Source organism: Nycticebus coucang, chromosome 1, assembly GCF_027406575.1.
Source record: "Nycticebus coucang isolate mNycCou1 chromosome 1, mNycCou1.pri, whole genome shotgun sequence".
NCBI classification, from domain to species: Eukaryota; Metazoa; Chordata; class Mammalia; order Primates; family Lorisidae; genus Nycticebus; species Nycticebus coucang.
Window position 1 is genome coordinate 64829224 of NC_069780.1, and position 22126 is coordinate 64851349.

Consider the following 22126-nt stretch of genomic DNA (forward strand, 5'->3'; position numbering starts at 1 on the left):
CCATGGTAGTACACAGGATTGCTTGACGATGTATGCAAAGAAAAACCGGTCATCTGAATGGAATTTTCAGCTGGTGCCTAAGAGGCCAAATTTAATCATCCACCTAAAATTATCACACGAGTCAATAGTTCCTCCCTTCTCCTTGCAAAGGGAAAAAAAAAAAATGATTTTTACTTTGCAGTCTAGCAGGTGGCCTTGAGGCAGCTAACCAGCTGGCTGAAATCTAAATACCTTCGCCAAGACAAAAGTCAGTAACATGATTGATTATCTTCTCATTGTAGGAGAAGACAACCTCCCCCAGCCAATCAGCATACACAGCTGCTATCGGATTATCACTGAGCAAAACTTGACTTAGACCTGATAAACGAGGGTGCCCAGTTCCTGGGCACCAATTGGCTGGGCTTCATCTGCCAGCTCAATTACACTTAATGCATTGATTTCTAATAAGGTTCGGTTAGTTCCTTAGTTGTTTAGCCCTGGCTTTTCTTTTTTTCAGACCTTGAATAACTATCTACACTCCCAATCATTTTAATTTATCTGCTTCAGAGTCAGAGTCGGTCTGCCCTGGAGTGAAGGTTTTTCCTCCAAACATCTTGAAAGCACAGACTTCTGAGCAGCTCAGCTGCTGCCACAGAGATGCCTTCCAAACTCCCTTTCTCTCTTTTGTTTCGCCTAGAGGTGAGAAAACACCTGTGTGCATCCCACTTAATTGGAAACCCACAATTAATATCTCATCTGACCATGATTTGTTGTCCTGCACCCCAACCACCTTGACAGCAGCAAGTATTAACAGAACTATCCACCTAGGTCATTAAACCACAGTTCTCTGTACAGAACTACCAGGCTAGGGGGAGATCAGACCAAACTGAGTGCGAAGTAGCACTCTCTGTCCTCAGTGGGTTTCCTGCTTGTGTGCTATTAATTCTCAGGTGCAACTGCTATACCTTCTGGTCTCAAACCCAGGAGGAATACAAAAGTTGAGATTAAAAGACTCTCTGAATAAGCAGTGAGCAAAGTTTTCAAATTCCTCTTGTTTCTTGAAATTTATAAAGCCCATCAGTATCTCAAATTTCTCATCAGTGAAATGGAAAGGAAAAGGCACAAAAATAAGACACATTTTTACAAAGGAATGTAAAACAGGGGAATTAACTTTCTCCCACCCAAGAGTCAGAATAACTCCTCTGAAAAACTGTAATAGAATGGCTTCCCTCATTCTTGAGAAAATTGAAGAGTGTCATTGGCTCTCTCGAGATCTTTTTTTTTCTTCTTCTTGGTGATCGCTGGTGTCATGGTTCCTGATGTTTGCTACTAGCACTGGTATTTGAGCTTAAGAAAAAGACCCTTGTAGAAAGAAGTCATAGAGGCAAAAGGAGTCAACCAACCTCTCATTACTCTTAAAAAACCTCCTTCCACAAAACTCAGGGTGAAAGCCAAGAGCCTTCATGTTGTGGCCCAAAAATCTTTCCTCTTTCAGCTCAGGAAGGTTATTTTCCTCCTAAAAACTGAACATCAGACTTGTCAAAAAAATTTTTCCTTATTGATCAGACAGAGACAGAATATAGAAGTTAGAGAGCTATTTGCTAAAATATCTCCCTTGTTTCAGGGAAACACTGAAATTCTGACGGTGGCCCTGACAATGAAGAGCAGTCTTGTGAGGATAGATGTAGTGCTCAGTCAGAGGCACCACTTCCAGGCTAGAAATCCAAGCCTCCTGATTAGAGGCAAGAATATAATCCACCAGATGGGCGTGGGGCTCACACCTATAATCCTAGCACTCTGGGAGACTGAGGTGAGTGGATTGCTTGAGCTCAGAAGTTCAATACCAGCCTGAGCAAGAGCAAGATCCCCGTTCCTACTAAAAATAGAAAAACTAGCCAGGCATTGTGGCAGGCACCTATAGTCCCAACTACTGGGAGGCTGAGACAAGAGGACTAATTCAGCCCAAGAGAGTGTGAGGTTGCTGTGAGCTATGATGACACCACAGCACTCTACCCACGGCACAGAGTGAGATTCTGTCTCAGAAAAAAAAAAAAGAAAGAAAAAGAAAACAGAAAGAAAGGAAGAAGGAGGAAGGGAGGGGGGAGAGGGGGAGGAAAGAAGGAAAGGAAGGAGGAAGGAAGAGAGAGAGAGAAAGAAAACAATCCCCAAGCAAGGGGGAGGGGAGAGGGAGACCACCAACAGATTCAAGGCGACATCACAGGAGAACCATGACTGCATTCTCTCTCCTTTCCTGCTCTTAGGCAGAAGTACAGGTATAACTTGTGAGAAAACCCAGTATCATGACAGAGAGGAAAGTTATTTGCCAAGGACTCAGAGGAGCCTCAGCTCAGCCTGCTACCCTGACTCTTCCGCGGTGCAGGTGAAGGGGAGTCACACCTATACACTTGTAACCTGTTTTTCTCATTGGGCATTCTAAATGTGTCTCCATCCTCAGGGTGATCAAAGTTCACTTGTGGTTCCACTACAGGAAAGAAAAAGCAGAAAAAACCCTTGTCTGGGCTTTTTTCCACAGTAATACCTTGATACTCAGTGGGATTTTGTAATGAGAAAAACAGAAAGAAATAGGAAGAAAAAAAAGGAGGGAAGGAAGAAGGAAAGGAAGGTTAGAGGACACAAAATCAAGAAAGTGATAAAAAGCCGCTGACGTGGCATGACGCACAGCACCCATGAGCACCCAAGCAGAGAGGGTGAGGGTCCTAATCAAGAGGGGTCCCCCAGCAGCACCTGGGAAGGGGGGCGTTAGCTGTTAGAATCCCCTGGACATCTTTTCCAAAACACCCATTCTCCTCCCCCACCTAGAGATTCCAAGGCTGATCTACAGCTGACAACGTGGAAAGACATCCAAAGGTGTTAAGTGGAGAAGGCAAGGCACAGAACCTTAGTAAGTGCTCATCTCTGTAAATAATGCAGTTATAATTCTGTCCTATGTGCACACATCATTATGTGCCTAGAATAATGTGGAAGAATACACGGCACATGCACACGGGTTTTCTCTGACGCATGGTGTTATGAAGGGCACTCACTCTTAGGTTATACATACCGGGATATTTCCAATTAAGTATCAATATGGTCCCCCCCACTGAGACTCGCCAGACCTCTTTATATGTACCCTGGCATGAGCAGAACAGAACAGGAAAAATGCTGCAGATACTTGACTTCTGAGAAAAGAAAAAAACAAAAACAATTTTGTTTTCTGCCCTAAATCTAGGGCAGGAAGATTTTGCCAGACATACAGTAACAAAACAAAGGTTTACACAGAGTCCCCATGGGCTAGAGAGAAAAGACAGAGGAGGCACCACGGGGGCACAGAAGAGGGTGACACAGAGCAGCTATAAGCCCCCACAGAAAAGAATGTCTGGCAGGCTGTAGGGGGCTTCAGCAAGCTGACAGTGTCTGGCGTATCGTCCCTTTGCCCCTCAGGGAGGACCATCCATCACCATGGATCATTGTCACTCAGTGATGTCCCCTTGGAATGACACTGATCTGCTCCCCCAAGTCTACCCACCACAGACTCTGTGCGTGCCTCTCAGCCCTCCCCCAGGGGAAAACTCCCAGTATCTGATCCAACAACAACAGACACTCCTGACCTTTGCCCCAGACTAGGGATGTGTGAGCACTGGAGAGTGACCATGCAGTGAAGTAGAGCTGGGCTCTGCACCATCATGCGCCCAAGTGAACCAAGTCTGCAACCACCAAGCCAAGGTGGCAATAGCATCCACCACCCCATCATGTGCACATTTTATGTTTTCATTTTTTGCTAAATTCGTGAGCCACTTCGGTGATGAAAACTCTGTTCTGGAAGAACCCAATTTGACTCAACATTCACCATGTGCCAAGTCTAACATCAATGTTGGCTCTTAAGACCTTCCCTTGGCTTGGCACCTGTAGCTCAGTGGCTAGGGCACCAGCCACATACACCGAAGCTGGCGGGTTCGAACCCAGCCCAGGCCTACCAAACAGCAATGACAATTACAACCAAAAAATAGCCCGGCATTGTGACAGGTGCCTGTAGTCCCAGCTACTTGGGAGGCTGAAGCAAGAGAATCACTTAAGACCAAGAGTTGGAAGTTGCTGTGAGCTGTGACACCACAGTACTCTACCCAGGGCAACAGCTTGAGACTCTGTCTCAAAAAAAAAAAAGACCCTTCCCTTGGTCAACTTTCTGTCAGCCCTAGTCAGTGTCTCATTCATGCTCTGAGAACACCCTTCCCCATTTAGAGGCCCACAGGCCCGCATGGGTGCACACATTCACACATTCGCACACACACCACACACACACGCACACTCCACATGGCACGCCCCACTGCACACATGCTGTTCACATAGCCCATTCTCCTTTCCATTTGCGTGCCCCACTCTCTGCCCCAGCACCTTCCTGCTCCCCTCTCATCCCTTTAGTTGTTAAATGCTGACTAAATTTCCCTTTGGCCTTTATAAACAATAGCACAGTTCTGCTGTTAATCTGTCATTATTTGCCCAAATTTAAACAGCTCCTCAACAATGAATGCAGTTTTCAACACAGTCATAGCACACCACTTCCTACTGACCACTGTTCCTTAAAGCACTGGGAATTAACTACCTAAGATTATTCCTCACTAATCTTCTTGGAATCTATAATATTGTTTCCAGAAAGTGCATTTTCAAACTGAAAAGAGTTGTTAAATATTTTTTGATAATAGTTGTAAATCTCTTACAGAAGAATAAATCCACTGTCAGAATGGCAGAGAATTGGGATGCTAAGAATTAACAGAATTTGAGAGTTAACAGATACCTCTTCCCCATTTGGTGTTCACTCACAGATTCTCATTCCACATTCAAGGGATGGAACATTGGAAGGAGACTCTTTCATCTCATTTCTACTAATGAGCCTGAAAGAATTAATGATACCGGTATGATTGGAACAGACCTCCTTCATGCAGATTTACAAAGAGATGATCCCAGAACCCCTTCCATAACTCTTGGCAACTGTATTCTGAGAAGGATAAGAAAAGAGAGCAGAGAGGAGAGAGAGAGATGGTAAGGAGTTTGGGTGAGAATATCTATAAAGAGATAACTTCGAGGAGAGTACACATGTTGCTGTAAGTCCTGTGGGTACCAAACCAGCCCTCTTGGGGAATAGACAATAGGAGTTTTCAGGGACCTTGCTGAAAAGCACTCCCAGCAGCTGTGTACTAGAGTAAATAACTCATAAGAAAGAGTAGCTGAAGTGTGAAAACCCCGAAGATCTGTATTGCACTGGGTTTGCTGCTTGAGTCTGGCAGCCAGCAGGAGGTGTGAGGGAGAGAGTTGGCTGGGATGGAGCTGGAGACCAGTTCCAGCTTTCTCCCTGCTGGCTCATGGCCTCAGCAGCTGGGAGGAGGCAGGGGTTGTGGTCCTACTGTGGCACATCCCAGCTTCTATGGCCCAGTTGTTTGGAGGCAGATGGTACATCCTCAACTTTGACCTCTGGTTTTCACATCACTGAATGGGGATGTAGCCCAAGGAGACAGAACCATCCCCATGTGAAGACCAGAGAGCATACTCTGCCTCACAGGAAAGGGAAGGAAAGAGACTTATCTCCTTGCCTGGAAGGAAGAGGAGGGGAGGGGAGAGCAGGGGAGGGATTACAGGTAAGAAGTCTTTTGAAGTATCAAAGAGAAATTCATATCCTAGAATACAGCCATCTGTTTCCTGTGTATTCTATTTCTAGAAATGAAGAAGAAACACTTCCCCCACCTAATTAAGAGTTATTGCTTTGTTTATCTTAGAATCTAAATATGAAGGAGCATCTCAGTGTACATTGTTATTCCTTTTGCAAATGGCAACATGGGTCTGGACTAAATATGGGGTGACTATTTAACATTGTGAAGACCAGTAAAACACCATCGAATTCTGGAAAAGAAAATTATTGACAAAGCAAATGCTTCCTACTTAGGACAAGCACAGTAAAAAAGAAACTTATTAAGGGCAGCACCTGTGGCTCAGTGAGTAGGGCGCCAGCCCCATATACCGAGGGTGGCGGGTTCAAACCCGGCTCTGGCCAAACTGCAACAACAAAAATAAATAGCCAGGTGTTGTGGTGGGAGCCTATAGTCCCAGCTGCTTGGGAGGCTGAGGCAAGAGAATCGCCTAAGCCTAAGAGATGGAGGTTGCTGTGAGCTGTGGTGCCACAGCACTCTACCGAGGGTGACAAAGTGAGACTCTGTCTCTATAAAAAAAAAAAGAAAGAAACTTATTAAAAATGACTATGCCACATTCTACTTTAAGAATCTTAGTTTGGGGCAGCACCTGTGGCTCAAGGGGTAAGGCACCGGTCCCATATGCTGGAGGTGGCGGGTTCAAACCCAGCCCCAGCCAAAAAAAAAGAATCTTAGTTTGATTTCTTTGAAAGGCAGCAGAATTACTCCCTGTTTTTGGAATGGGGGTATGATAGTTTTAAATCCTATTTTTTCAAATCATAAGCATTCAAAGAGTCTAGGAAAATCTCAGCCAATGGAAGGGTCAATCTGAAACAAGTAGATTTCAGAATGTGCCATCAACAATATAAGGAAACGAACATGTTCTTTCTTTACCAGCCCCACAGCCAGACCTGCGTGCCATTCGCTCATCAAGGAAATAGTTTGAGAACCCACTATGTACCAGACGTGATGCCACATGCCGGGTACACAAGGTAAAAAAAAAACACCAGACACCTGCCCTCCTAGTGCAGTTTCAAGAAACCAGTTCAGGGATAAGCTGTGAACTCTAACAGTAGATATCTAAAAGGAATTGTAACTCAGCATCAAATCAAGTTTTAGGTGTTTTGGTTTTGTTATGTTTTTTCCTAATCTCACATTTTGCACATGGTAAATAATCAGCATGTAAAGAGTTCACCAATAAAGATATCACAAGATGCATCGTAATTAGGGAATTTGCTAAGAAAGGGATTATTATTCTGAATAAACTGATATGTAGATGAATGCATGATGCTGTGTTTTCATATATTCTACTGTTAATTCTGTCACTTAGCAGATTTTCTTAACATTCTGTGAGTCCTAAAACCCAGGTAACGTGGAATGCTGTGGGAAGGGAAAAGTCTAGGGCAACAAAGAAACAGGTCTCTGTCCCACCAACATTTTATTCACTCAATATTTTGCTCACTCTCTAATAGGTAAGTACATTTTAAGTGCATGAAATTCGTCTCTGTTTTCCCCTTAACTTCTTTTCCAAAAGGAATGAGACTTTCTGTAAACTTGTCTCTCTAACCTGCAGATTCTGTCTCAGAGGATCAATGAGAAAACATTTTTGACAAGTAGAATGTTCATTTTTTAGGGGAAAAATAACCCTCTCTATCCAGGCTGCCAAGATTGTGGCTTATGTGTTCTCAGGCCCTCAAGCTATCAATCCGCATTTCACTACAGACATTGCCCAGATGTCTTGGTCAGTTCACATTAAAGGCCCAGTTTGCTGGCTTCTTAGGAAAGACATTTAACATTAGCACATGTTAGATGTAAAGGAACATCCTTCTCCATTGAAAGAGAAATTTTATTTCTCAGGAAGAAAAAAATACAACATGTAGTCACTGGATGCATTATGAACATGTTATTGCATTTGGGATTTATGATCAAGGTCTCTCTCTTCTACAAGGATTCTTCAGCTAAGGGCGGAATTAAGAGTTCAGTGCCCACAAAAATGTTTCACAGACCTTTGTCTCCATCTAGTGGCCATATCCTATCAGGGCTTGCAAACATTTCCCTCTTGGAATTTGAGAGAATTTTACTCTGGCAGTGAAAGTTCTGAGAATTCAGACTCTAAACAGGCTGGGCAAAAGACAAAGTCGGCCAACACAAGCACTGTTGTGCCTGAGACCACTCTGCTGAGTACATGACATTTCTTCATAGATGCTCAGAGAGATTGCTGCAACGAATCTCATGGCATTTTAGAAGGAGCCATTTCCACACAAATCTGGAAAGCGCTTTTGCTGTCTCTGCTTAGTCACCAGCTTGAAGCACACTCCGGTATACACAGGGTATGTGTATGTGTGTGTGTGTGTGTGTGCAAGAGTGTATGTTCGCACATGTGTGCATGTGCATGGAGGGGGGAGGGGCAGAATGCAAATGCTCCGGGCCTATGCTGAGCTCTGCAGTGCCAACTGGCATCAGGAAGGGACATATGCAAAAATCACATTCCACATGGCCTCTAAATTTAGATAAGCTGTCAATATCCTGCACTAGAGGGACCTTCTTTCTCCATGCTCTGGTTTAAAGGCTTAAAAATGGAAGCCAAGTTTAGCCCATTTGAAAGCACAGGCAGTTAATGGCACTGTCCAGAAGGATGTCACATAGCAGCTTACACTACAGACAGGATGAGATCAAGATCCCACCAGCCTCATAGAAGCAGCGGCCCTGGTTCAGTCCCCTCCCTCTCCTCAATCCTGCACCTGCAACAGACATAGAAGAAAAAGTTCCCTTTTCTTTCTGCCCACTCCACCCTTCAGGAGCCATGACTCGGCCAATAAACTTTAAGAGTCAAGGTCAGTCGAAGTTGGGCTCAAAAGGAAACCCAGATTCCATTTGGCCTGGCTATTTTGTATTTGGGGAGGAGGAAGAAGGAGTGCCGGAAATGAAGGCAGGCACTGTCAGCACTCAGAGTGGCTGAGCAAACCGTCTAAGCACCCCTGTCTTAGAATTGCTCTCAAGGACAGACCGGTGGTCGAGGAGGATCACAAGTTGACCTCGAGCACCTCCTCTACTCACTTCAACCCTGACACATCAGAAATCCAGTAATCATTGCTCTATTTTTTCCCCTGCCGTATTTATTTTTATTGCCCTATTTTTTAATTATTTTAAAATTATTTTTATGTATCAAGAGGGAATTTAAAGGTAAAATATGAATAGGATAGAAATCCACTTTTTGGATTCCTTCATCTGTTTAATCCCCAACCAGAATGTACAGCTTACTGGTAAAAAGATATCAGTTTCCTCAATTGACCCCCCTTCCTCTAAAATAGGGATAATAATATCTACCCCATTAGGTTATTGTGAGGATTTAACTAAGTTTTTGTTTTTTGTTTTGAGACAGAGTCTCACTCTGCCACCTTCAGCAGAGCAACCTGGCATCATAGCTGACAGCAACCTCAATCTCTTGGGCTCAAGGGATTCTCTTGCCTCAGCCTCTTAAGTAGTTGGGACTACAGGTGCCTGCCATAATGCATGGCTAATTTTTCTATTTTTAATAGAGATAGGATCTCACTCTTACCCAGGCTGGTCTCAGACTTCTGAGTTCAAGCAATCAACCCACCTCTATCTGCAGAATACCAGGATTACAGGCATGAGCCACCACACCCGGCCATTGTGAGAATTAAGTGTGCTCAGACACATAAAACACAACAGTACCTAAGTACTCAGTCAATAAATGCCAGCTGTAAGTACTAAAACAATTCTAGCAAGTCAAATGAGCAGTTAAAATAGATAAATTGCTCTTAAAAAATTATTTTTATAGATTGCATGACTATGTTTGTGTTCCAGAAACACACGTCTCCTTTCCAAGACCTGAAGCTTTTTACAGAGGAGGTGGTGTTAAGATCCTCCGTGGGACTCTACAACCACCAAATTCCCTCCACAGCTCAGGAGACAAAGAGAATTTGAATGGGAAGATGTGGACTCTGTGGTTTCCAACAGGTGCCTGGGTCCCCTCCTCAATCATCACGCTGAAAGGCCTCCAGGACCCTTCAGAGAAGAGGCCCTCGCCGTCAGCCACTGAGATCACCTGTCTTGGAATTTCTGAAAACCCTTAGGAAGCATTAGAGATGTGTGCTCCAACTTCCAGGGCAAATGTGGAATTTTAGCTCTATGAAACTATCTGAACAGTCCATTCAGGAGAAAGATTGACATATCACGGGTGGAGAAAAACTGCTTTATTATTCATCCTTACTTGGAAGACAAGTAATTTCAAACTGATGAGACAAAAATGAGAAGAGTCAAAGAGAAGAGCCACATGAGATAAAAAGACAGAAAAGCAGATGAATGTATAGATAGATAAAATACTATATAATAGATAGATATAGATATGATCAGTGATATGTACAGAGAGGTATACATACACAGACAGACAGATATGCAGGCTGCCCAGGACAACGGTAGACAAAAGACAGGCTAACTCAGTCTTTTTGTTCCTCACCCGAGAAACATAATGGCATGCTAGTTCCAGCTTCTACATCATCCCTTAAAAAGCTCATTGAAAAGTTTGGTCATGATCCTGTCCTTATCCCAGAGCTCTTGGGAAACCTTGCCATTAACTCTTACAATTGCTGCACCTGCTCATTCACTCCTGGGAAAATGTCAAGATCTTTTTCCTTTTGTGGAACAGAGGCTACAGCAAAGGCACTTTTCTTTTACTGAGACTTTTCAGAAGGGTTTCCCCCCCTCCTACAATTCCAAAGATTTTATTTTAGACTGCAATGGCACAAGGAGGCATTCAGCTCAGCCTGCAGATTGCTAGAAAACCCTTCACATCCCACAGAAATTAGAGAAGCAGCCGTACTCATCAGCAATAGTGTATAAATTTGGAAGGAGTGATTTTATAGAATCAGACCATTTTAGAATGAGGAGAAACATTAGTTCATCCTCTCCAAGATGAGGGGAGTGAGGTACTTAGGATCTAATCTCTGACTACTCAGGGCCTCGTTTTTCTCATCTGTGCAGCAGAATGATCACGCAGTGACTAAATTAACAACAGGTTGGTGTTTAGGGACCAGGCTATTAAAGAACAAGTGTTGGCTCCTTGGAAGGCCCTGAGCCCAGCTGCCTTCTCCGTGCTGCTGAGCAGAGCAGCTCTATCCCTGGGCAGCCCTGGTCCCAGGCTTTCTTCCCCTGGATTTCCAAGGAGTAAATCCAGATAGATGGCCTTGGCTGGTCCCAGGCCGTCTGGTGATTACAATTCTGAGTGTTATTTACTCGACGACCCCATTAAGCACACACCTGTGGTGGAGAATATTTAATGCAGATGTTTGGGAAGCAGCTTTGCCAAAATTGTCAGAAAATGCATGTGAGGAAATTATCCTCCTGGTCCCTTGGTGAGTATTATGTCTTTTATTGTCTCTGTATTTTGAAGTATTTGCTTCTTGAAAGATGAGTTTTAAAAGACTGCTCCACTGAGGGCATGGGGAAGGCAGAAAAGGGAGGGAAGAAAACAGGAAGATAACACAAGAGGGGGCCCCACCTGCAATAACCTGAATTGGGAAGAGCTCAGTTGTTCCACCACTGTCCATGAGAAACTATTACCTTGAGGCAAGAGAACAGGAGCTTGCAGTGTGAAGAGACTCCTAGAACTGTTAAAGGGAGAAGATACAAGGGATAAAAGCTCTGTAGGGAAAGATGGCCCAGCCCAGTGGGCCAGGCTATCTTGAGATGTGAGCTCACTGGTGCAAAGCAGTAGGAAAAGATGCTGACCTTCAACTGACAGGAACAACCATTAGCAAGGAACAGCTGGTGAGCAAAACAGAGCCGAGAAACCCAACTCCAGAAGAAAGGAGGACTGCCATGGGTGACCGGATGCAGTCTTCCCGGAAGACTAAAAGAAAAAAATCTGTGGGGTTTTTTGTTTGTTTGTTTGAGGGTCTTTCTATGTTTCCTAGGCTAGAGTGGAGTGGCATCACAGCTCACTGCAACTTCAAACTCCTGGGCTCAAGTGATTCTCCTGTCTCAGCCTCCCAAGTAGCTGGAACTCCAACAGGCACCATACCCAGCTAATTGTCCAATTTTCTTTCTTTCTTTTTTTTGGGGGGGACAGACTCTCACTTTGTCATCCTCGGTAGAGCGTCATGGCATCATAGCTCACAGCAACCTCAAACTCTTGGGCTCAAGTGATCCTCTTGCCTCAGCCTAAACCAAGTAGCTGGGACTACAGGTGCTCACAAGACACGGCCATTTTTTAGAGACAAGGTCTCCACCTCATAGGAGCAGCAGCACTCATCAGCTCAAGCAATCCATCCGCCTCAGCCTCCCAGAATGCTAGGATTACAGGCATGAGCCATTGCACCCAGCCTAATTGTCCTATTTTTTCTTTTTTTTTTTTTTTTTTTTTTTGAGACAGAGCCTCAAGCTGTCGCCCTGGGTAGAGTGCCATGGCATCACAGCTCACAGCAACCTCCAACTCCTGGGCTGAAGCAATTCTCCTGCCTCTGCCTCCCAAATAGCTGGGACTACAGGCACCCTCCACAATGGCCAGCTATTTTTGTTGCAGCCATCATTGTTGTTTGGCGGGCCCAGGCTGGACTCAAACCCTCCAACTCAGATGTATGTGGCTGGCGCCTTAGCCGCTTGAGGCACAGACGCTGAGCCTCTCCTATTTTTTGTAGTGACAAGGGTCTACCTTTCTTGCTTCAGTTGGTCTTGAACTCTTGGCCTCAAACCATCCTCCTGACTCAGCCTCCCAAAGTGCTGAGGTTATACGAGTGAGCCACTACACCTGGCCAAAGAGGAAATTTTTTTTTATTATTAAATCATAGCTGTGTACATTAATGCGATCATGGGGCACCATATACTGGTTTTATAGACCATTCGAAACATTTTCATCACACTGGTTAACATAGCCTTCCTGGCATTTTCTTAGTTATTGTGTTAAGACATTTATATTCTACATTTAGTAAGTTTCACATGCACTCCATGTAAGCGCACCGCAGGTGTAATCCCACCAATCACCCTCCCTCCGCCCATCCTACCCCCCTCCCTCCCCTCCCTCTCCCTCTTCCCCATATTCTTAGGTTTTAACTGGGTTATAACTTTCATATGAAAGCCATAAATTAGCCCAAGACTGAATAAGACTCTGGCCTCCCCGCTGAGAGCTGAGAGCCCCTACTCTCACTCTGGGTCTGAGGGACTATCCCCCAGGAGTTCGGCTCCTTGGGTGATTTCTCGAGGGGAGTGCACAGTGCCTGAGCTGCGTCAGGTCAGCGCTGACTCTGGGATACGTGAGCGAGGAGAGGGCACTCTGCTGAGGGGAAATCAAGCCTTGGCGGCACTTCCCTGCGGTGCAGTGCACCAACCCTCCCCGGGCATAGGGAGCCCAAGACTGAATAAGACTCTGGCCTCCCCGCTGAGAGCTGAGAGCCCCTACTCTCACTCGGGGTCTGAGGGCCTATCCCCCCGGAGTTCGGATCCTTGGGTGATTTCTCGAGGGGAGTGCACAGTGCCTGAGCTGCGTCAGGTCAGTGCTGACTCTGGGATACGTGAGCGAGGAGAGGGCACTCTGCTGAGGGGAAATCAAGCCTTGGCGGCACGTCCCTGCGGTGCAGTGCACCAACCCTCCCCGGGCATAGGGAGCCCAAGACTGAATAAGACTCTGGCCTCCCCGCTGAGAGCTGAGAACCCCTACTCTCACTCGGGGTCTGAGGGCCTATCCCCCCGGAGTTCGGATCCTTGGGTGATTTCTCGAGGGGAGTGCACAGTGCCTGCGCTGCGTCAGGTCAGCGCTGACTCCGGGACACATGAGCGAGGAGAGGGCACTCTGCTGAGGGGAAATCAAGCCTTGGCGGCACTTCCCTGCGGTGCAGTGCAGGAGCCCTCCCCGGACCGTAGTGTTGCGTAAAACTGAATGAAACTCTAGCTTCCCCCCACCCCACTCCCAATTGGGGTCTGGGGGCCCATCCCCCAAGAGTTCTGATTCTTGGGGGATCTCTTAAGGGGTCTGGACCCAGCACAAACTGCGGCCGCTCAGTGCTGACTCTGGGGCGCGGGACAGAGGAGAAAAGGGTCGCCTGAGTGCCCACACCAGAGCAGCAGTTCCCTGGAGGTAGATCAACAGCCGTTTTTTCTTTAACGGCAGAACGCTCACTTCTGGATATTCTGAGGCCACACCCCCTGTCTCCCTGGGCAACCAGAGGAGGCCACTGGTGACACGGCTCACAAACCCGGAAGCCTCCAGGGCGGGGCCGACCCAGAGAGGTGTTCAGACGCAATTCTCCAACAGCAAAGACGTTTGAACTCAAAACAGCCCGTCTCCTGTAGGCGACGACAGGAACAGAGACAGAACCTCACAAAGTTGTCTGTTCTGCTCTGTTCTGTTAGCAGCATCCATCAGGGACGGGGCTAAGCCTGAGTGAACACCTCCTTCCCATCACCTGCATCAAACACTCAAAGATGTCAGGCCCCATCTCCTCCTGCTAGATAGCGGCAGTCTGCGGGGGCCTGGCAGACTTCCTTGCGATTCAGGCAGGTGCAAACCCCTGGAGTGTCTGTTCACTGCAGGCAACTGGGTTAGCCATCTGCAGAGATACCAGTGACTGGGTCCGACGGAGGGGCAAAGTGGGGAAGGAGACGTCAACCTTCCCAGACTGCTCTGTTTGCTGGGTGGCTCCTCCTGACTCCACGCTGCACTGGGGTGAGCTGTGTCAGAGGGGTCACCAGGCCCCTGTGATCCAGTTCCCAGAGACCTCTTGAACCCTTCCACCCGAGACAAGTGCCGATTGAGACAGTTGATTCGGACCTTTTGAACTGGGCTAATAGACTGAGGACTTTTCAGGCGGTGCCCTGGGTGTGTGATTGTAGGAAGGTTTGATTCTCCTTTTCCAAGGGGCCAGAGGTGGGCAGGCGGGGTGACTTAATTGCTGATTTTTCCACACAGCTGAGACTTCAAGCCAGAGTAGAAGTTGCAATAGGATCGAACAGAAACCAGCTGAAAACAAGACAGAACCACTTTGCTCCACCACACCAGACAGGGCAACAGTTTCTCAGGCCACAACACTGTACGGGCCCTCGATAAAACCCCAGGGGAAAAACCAAAGGGAGTAAACCATGGGGCGGAATCAGCGGAAAAACTCTGGTAACATGAATAACCAGAATAGATCAACCCCCCCCAAGAAAAGATACGGCAGATGTGATTGAAGATCCCATTCATAAACAACTGGCTGAGATGTCAGAAGTCGAATTCAGAATTTGGTTTGCAGACAAGATTAATAAAATGGAATTAGGAATTCGAGGAGAAATTCAAAAACTGTCTCAAGAATTTAACGAATTTAAAGACAAAACCACCAAAGACTTAGACACACTGAAACAAGAACTTACAGCCCTCAAAGATATGAAAAATACAGTAGAATCCCTCAGTAACAGAATGGAGCAAGCAGAAGAAAGGATTTCTGACATTGAAGATAAAGTCTTCGAACGCTCCCAATCTCTCAAAGAGGAAGAGAAATGGAGAGCAAAAACGGATCACTCACTCAGAGAGCTCTCAGATAATTCGAAAAAAAACAACATAAGGGTTATAGGAATTTCGGAGACTGATGAAGTAGCTGCCAAGGGCACAGAGGCCCTTCTACATGAAATTATGAAAGAAAATTTTCCAGACATGCCTAGAGAATCTGAAATTCAGATAGCAGACAGCTTCAGAACCCCAGCACGATTCAACCCCAATAAGCCATCTCCCAGACATATCATAATTAGCTTCACTAAAGTTAACATGAAAGAGAAGATTCTCAAAGCAGCCCGGCGAAAGAAAACTATAACGTACAAAGGTAAGAATATTAGAATAACTGCAGATCTCTCTGCTGAAACTTTTCAAGCAAGAAGAGGCTGGTCATCAACTTTTAATCTCCTAAAGCAAAAAAACTTTCAACCCAGGATCTTGTATCCAGCTAAACTGAGTTTCATCTATGATGGAGAAATTAAATACTTCAATGACATTCATATGTTGAAAAAATTTGCCATAAGTAAACCAGCTCTTCAGGATGTTCTCAGACCTATCCTCCACAATGACCAACCCAATCCTATACCACAAAAGTAAACTCACTCAGAAACTTCGGATCAAACTCCAACTTCCACACTGGCGAAAGGATTAAAAATGTCCACTGGACCTTTGAAAAACTCGATACCCAAAATTCCACCAGACTTATCAATACTCTCCATCAATGTGAATGGCTTAAACTGTCCTCTAAAGAGGCATAGGTTAGCTGACTGGATACAAAAACTCAAGCCAGATATTTGTTGCATACAAGAGTCACATCTCAACTTAAAAGACAAATACAGACTCAGGGTGAAAGGATGGTCATCCATATTTCAGGCAAATGGTAATCAGAAAAAAGCAGGTGTTGCAATTTTATTTGCAGATACAGTAGGCTTTAAACCATCAAAAGTAAGGAAGGACAAGAATGGTCACTTCATATTTGTTAAGGGTAATACTCAATATGATGAGATCTCAATTATTAATATCTATGCACCCAACCAGAATGCACCTCAATTTATAAGAGAAACTCTAACAGACATGAGTAACTTGATTTCCTCCAGCTCCATAATCGTTGGAGATTTCAACACTCCCTTGGCAGTGTTGGATCGATCCTCCAGAAAGAAGCTGAGCAAAGAAATCTTAGATTTAAACCTAACCATCCAATATTTAGATTTAGCAGACATCTACAGAACATTTCATCCCAATAAAACTGAATACACATACTTCTCATCAGCCCACGGAACTTACTCCAAAATTGATCACATTTTAGGTCACAAGTCTAACCTCAGTAAATTTAAAGGAATAGAAATTATTCCATGCATCTTCTCGGACCATCATGGAATAAAACTTGAATTGAGTAACAACAGGAATCTGCATACCCATACAAAAACATGGAAGTTAAATAACCTTATGCTGAATGATAGCTGGGTCAGAGATGAGATTAAGAAAGAAATCACCAATTTTTTGGAACAAAATGACAATGAAGACACAAACTATCAGAACCTCTGGGACACTGCAAAGGCAGTTCTAAGAGGGAAATTTATAGCACTGCAAGCCTTCCTCAAGAGAACGGAAAGAGAGGAAGTTAACAACTTAATGGGACATCTCACGCAACTGGAAAAGGAAGAACATTCCAACCACAAACCCAGTAGAAGAAAAGAAATAACCAAAATTAGAGCAGAATTAAATGAAATTGAAAACAAAAGAATAATACAACAGATCAATAAATCAAAAAGCTGGTTTTTTGAAAAGGTCAATAAAATAGATAAACCTCTGGCCAACATAATCAGGAAAAAAAGAGTAAAATCTCTAATATCATCAATCAGAAACAACAAAGACGAAATAACCACAGACTCATCAGAAATCCAAAAAATCCTTAATGAATATTACGAGAAACTTTATTCTCAGAAATATGAAAATCTGAAGGAAATAGACCGATACTTGGAAGCACGCCACCTTCCAAGACTTAACCAGAAACAAGTGGAAATGTTGAACAGACCCATATCAAGTTCAGAAATAGCATCAACTATACAAAACCTCCCTAAAAAGAAAAGCCCGGGACCAGATGGTTTCACGTCAGAATTCTACCAAACCTTTAAAGAGGAATTAGTACCTATATTACTCAACCTGTTCCAAAATGTAGAAAAAGAAGGAAGACTACCCAACACGTTCTATGAAGCAAATATCACCCTGATCCCCAAACCAGGAAAAGACCCAACAAGAAAAGAAAATTATAGACCAATATCGCTAATGAATATAGATGCAAAAATATTCAACAAGATCCTAACAAACAGAATCCAGCAACACATCAAACAAATTATACATCATGACCAAGTTGGTTTTATCCCAGGGTCTCAAGGCTGGTTCAATATACGTAAATCTATAAATGTAATTCAGCACATAAACAAATTAAAAAACAAAGACCATATGATTCTCTCAATTGATGCAGAAAAAGCTTTTGATAATATCCAGCATCCCTTCATGATCAGAACACTCAAAAAAATTGGTCTAGAAGGGACTTTTCTTAAACAGATAGAGGCTATCTACAGCAAACCCACAGCCAATATCATATTGAATGGAGTTAAATTGGAATCATTTCCACTCAGATCAGGAACCAGACAAGGCTGCCCATTGTCTCCATTGCTTTTCAACATTGTAATGGAAGTTTTAGCCACCGCAATTAGGGAAGAAAAGGCGATCAAGGGTATCCATATAGGGTCAGAAGAAATCAAACTCTCGCTCTTCGCAGATGATATGATTGTGTATCTGGAAAACACTAGGGACTCTACTACAAAACTCCTAGAAGTGATCAAGGAATACAGCAGTGTCTCAGGTTACAAAATCAACATTCATAAATCGGTAGCCTTTATATACACCAACAACAGTCAAATTGAAAAAACAGTTAAGGACTCTATCCCATTCACAGTAGTGCCAAAGAAGATGAAATATTTGGGAATTTACCTAACAAAAGACGTGAAAGATCTCTATAAAGAGAACTATGAAACTCTAAGAAAAGAAATAGCTGAAAATGTTAACAAATGGAAAAACATACCATGCTCATGGCTGGGAAGAATCAACATTATCAAAATGTCCATACTACCCAAAGCAATATATAATTTCAACGCACTCCCTATTAAAGCTCCACTGTCATATTTTAAAGATCTTGAAAAAACATTACTTCGTTTTATATGGAATCAGAAAAAACCTCGAATAGCCAAGACATTACTCAGAAATAAAAACAAAACAGGAGGAATCACACTACCAGACCTCAGACTTTACTACAAATCGATAGTGATCAAAACAGCATGGTATTGGCACAAAAACAGAGAAGTAGATATCTGGAATAGAATAGAGAACCAAGAGATGAATCCAGCTACTTACCGCTATTTGATTTTTGACAAGCCAATTAAAAACATTCAGTGGGGAAAAGATTCCCTATTTAACAAATGGTGCTGGGTGAACTGGCTGGCAACCTGCAGAAGACTGAAATTGGACCCACACCTTTCACCATTAACTAAGATAGACTCTCATTGGATTAAAGATTTAAACTTAAGACATGAAACTATAAAAATACTAGAGGAGAATGCAGGGAAAACCCTTGAAGAAATTGGTCTGGGTGAGCATTTCATGAGGAGAACCCCCCGGGCAATTGAAGCAGCTTCAAAAATACACTACTGGGACTTCATCAAACTAAAAAGCTTCTGCACAGCTAAGAACACAGTAAGCAGAGCAAGCAGACAGCCCTCAGAATGGGAGAAGATATTTGCAGGGTATAACTCTGACAAAGGTTTAATAACCAGAATCCACAGAGAACTCAAACGCATCAGCAAGAAAAAAACAAGGGATCCCATCGCAGGCTGGGCAAGGGATTTGAAGAGAAACTTCTCTGAAGAAGACAGGCGCACGGCCTTCAGACATATGAAAAAATGCTCATCATCTTTAATCATCAGAGAAATGCAAATCAAAACTACTTTGAGATATCATCTAACTCCAATGAGACTAGCCTATATCACAAAATCTCAAGACCAGAGATGTTGGCGTGGATGCGGAGAAAAGGGAACACTTCTGCACTGCTGGTGGGAATGCAAATTAATACATTCCTTTTGGAAAGATATATGGAGAACACTCAGAGATCTAAAAATAGATCTGTCATTCAATCCTGTAATTCCTCTGCTGGGCATATACCCAGAAGACCAAAAATCACAACATAACAAAGATATTTGTACCAGAATGTTTATTGCAGCCCAATTCATAATAGCTAAGTCATGGAAAAAGCCCAAGTGCCCATCGATCCACGAATGGATTAATAAATTGTGGTATATGTATACCATGGAATACTATGCAGCCTTAAAGAAAGATGGAGACTTTACCTCTTTCATGTTTACATGGATGGAGCTGGAACATATTCTTCTTAGTAAAGTATCCCAAGAATGGAAGAAAAAATACCCAATGTACACAGCCCTACTATGAAACTAATTTGGGGCTCTCACATGAAAGCTATAACCCAGCTACAACTTAACAATAGGGGGAAGTGGGAAAGGAGGGGGTGGGTAGAGGGAGGGGAATCGGTGGGATCACACCTGTGGTGCATATTACAGGGGTATTTGTGAAACTTGGTAAATGTAGAATGTAAATGTTTTGGCACAGTAACTGAGATAACGCCGGAAAGGCTATGTTAACCACTGTGATAAAAATGTATCAAATGGTTTACGAAGTGAGTGTATGATGCCCCATAATCATATCATTGTATACAGTTATGATTTAATAAAAAAATTAAAAAAAAAAAAGAAAGCCATAAATTAGTTTCATAGTAGGGCTGAGTACACTGGATACTTTTTCTTCCATTCTTGAGATACTTTACTAGGAATATGTTCCAGCTCCATCCATGTAAACATGAAAGAGGTAAAGTCTCCATCTTTCTTTAAGGCTGCATATTATTCCATGGTGTACATATACCACAATTTATTAATCCATTCGTGGATCAATGGGCACTTGGGCTTTTTCTGTGACTTAGCAATTATGAATTGGGCTGCAATAAACATTCTAGTACAAATATCTTTGTTATAATGTGATTTTTGGTCTTCTGGGTATATACCTAGTAAAGGAATTATAGGATTGAATAGCAGATCTATTTTTAGATCTCTAAGTGTTCTCCAAACATCTTTCCAAAAGGAATGTATTAATTTGCATTCCCACCAGCAGTGTAGAAGTGTTCCCTTTTCTCCACATCCATGCCAACATCTCTGGTTTTGAGATTTTGTGATGTGGGCTAATCTTACTGGAGTTAGATGATATCTCAAAGTAGTTTTCATTTGCATTTCTCTGATGATTAAAGATGATGAGCATTTTTTCATATGTCTGTAGGCCATGCGCCTGTCTTCTTCAGAGAAGTTTCTCTTCAAGTCCTTTACCCAGCCTGCGATGGGATCACTTGTTCTTTTCTTGCTAATACATTTGAGTTCTCTGTGGATTCTGGTTATTAAATCTTTGTCAGAGATGTAACCTGCAAATATCTTCTCCCATTCTGAGGGCTGTTTGCTTGCTTTACTTACTGTGTTCTTGGCTGTGCAGAAGCTTTTTAGCTTGATCAGGTCCCAGTAGTGTATTTTTGATACTGCTTCAATTGCCCAGGGGGTCATCCTCATAAAATACTCGCACAGACCGATTTCTTCAAGAGTTTTCCCTGCATTTTCTTCTAGTATTCTTATAGTTTCATGTCTTAAGTTTAAATCTTTAATCCAGTGAGAGTCTATATTAGTTAATGGTGAAAGGTGTTGGTCCAGTTTCCGTCTTCTACAGGTCGCCAGCCAGTTCACCCAGCACCATTTGTTAAATAGGGAATCTTTTCCCCGCTGAATGTTTTTAATTGGCTTGTCAAAGATCAAATAATGGTAAGTAGCTAGATTCATCTCTTGGTTCTCTATTCTGTTCCAGGCATCTACCTCTCTGTTTTTGTGCCAGTACCATGCTGTTTTGATCACTATGAATTTATAATACAGTCTGAGGTCTGCTAGCATGATTCCTCCTGCTTTGTTTTTATTTCTGAGTAATGTCTTGGCTATTCACGTTTTTTTCTGATTCCATATAAAACAAAATATTATTTTTTCAAGATCTTTAAAGTGTGACAGTGGAGCTTTAATAGGGATTGCATTAAAACTGTATATTGCTTTGGGTCGTACGGACATTTTAACAGATTTGATTCTTCCCAGCCATGAGCATAGTATGTTTTTCCGTTTGTTAACATTTCCAGCTATTTCTTTTCTTAGAGTTTCATAGTTCTCTTTATAAAGATCTTTCACATCCTTTCTTAGATAAACTCCCAAATATTTCAGCTTCTTTGGCACTACTGTGAATGGAATAGAGTCCTTAACTGTTATTTCAGCTTGACTATTGTTGGTATATATAAAGGCTACCGATTTATGAACTTTGATTTTGTAACCTGAGACGCTGCTGTATTCCTTGATCACTTCTAAGAGTTTTGTAGAAGAATCCCTGGTGTTTTCCAGATATACAATCATATCATCTGTGAAGAATGAAAGTTTGATCTCTTCTGACCCTATATGGATACCCTTGATCGCCTTTTCTTCCCTAATTGCAATGGCTAAAACTTCCATTACAATGTTGAAGAGCAGTGGAGACAATGGGCAGCCTTGTCTGCATCCTGATCTGATTGGAAATGATTTCAATTTAACTCCATTCAATATGATATTGGCTGTGGGTTTGCTATAGATGGCCTATATTAGTTTAAGAAATGTCCCTTCTATACCAATTTTCTTAAGTGTTCTGATCATGAAGGGATGCTGGATATTATCAAAAGCTTTTTCTGCATCAATTGAGAGAATCATATGGTCTTTGTTTTTTAATTTGTTTATGCGGTGAATTATATTTATAGATTTACATATGTTGAACCAGCCTTGAGACCCTGGGATAAAACCCACTTGGTCATGATGTA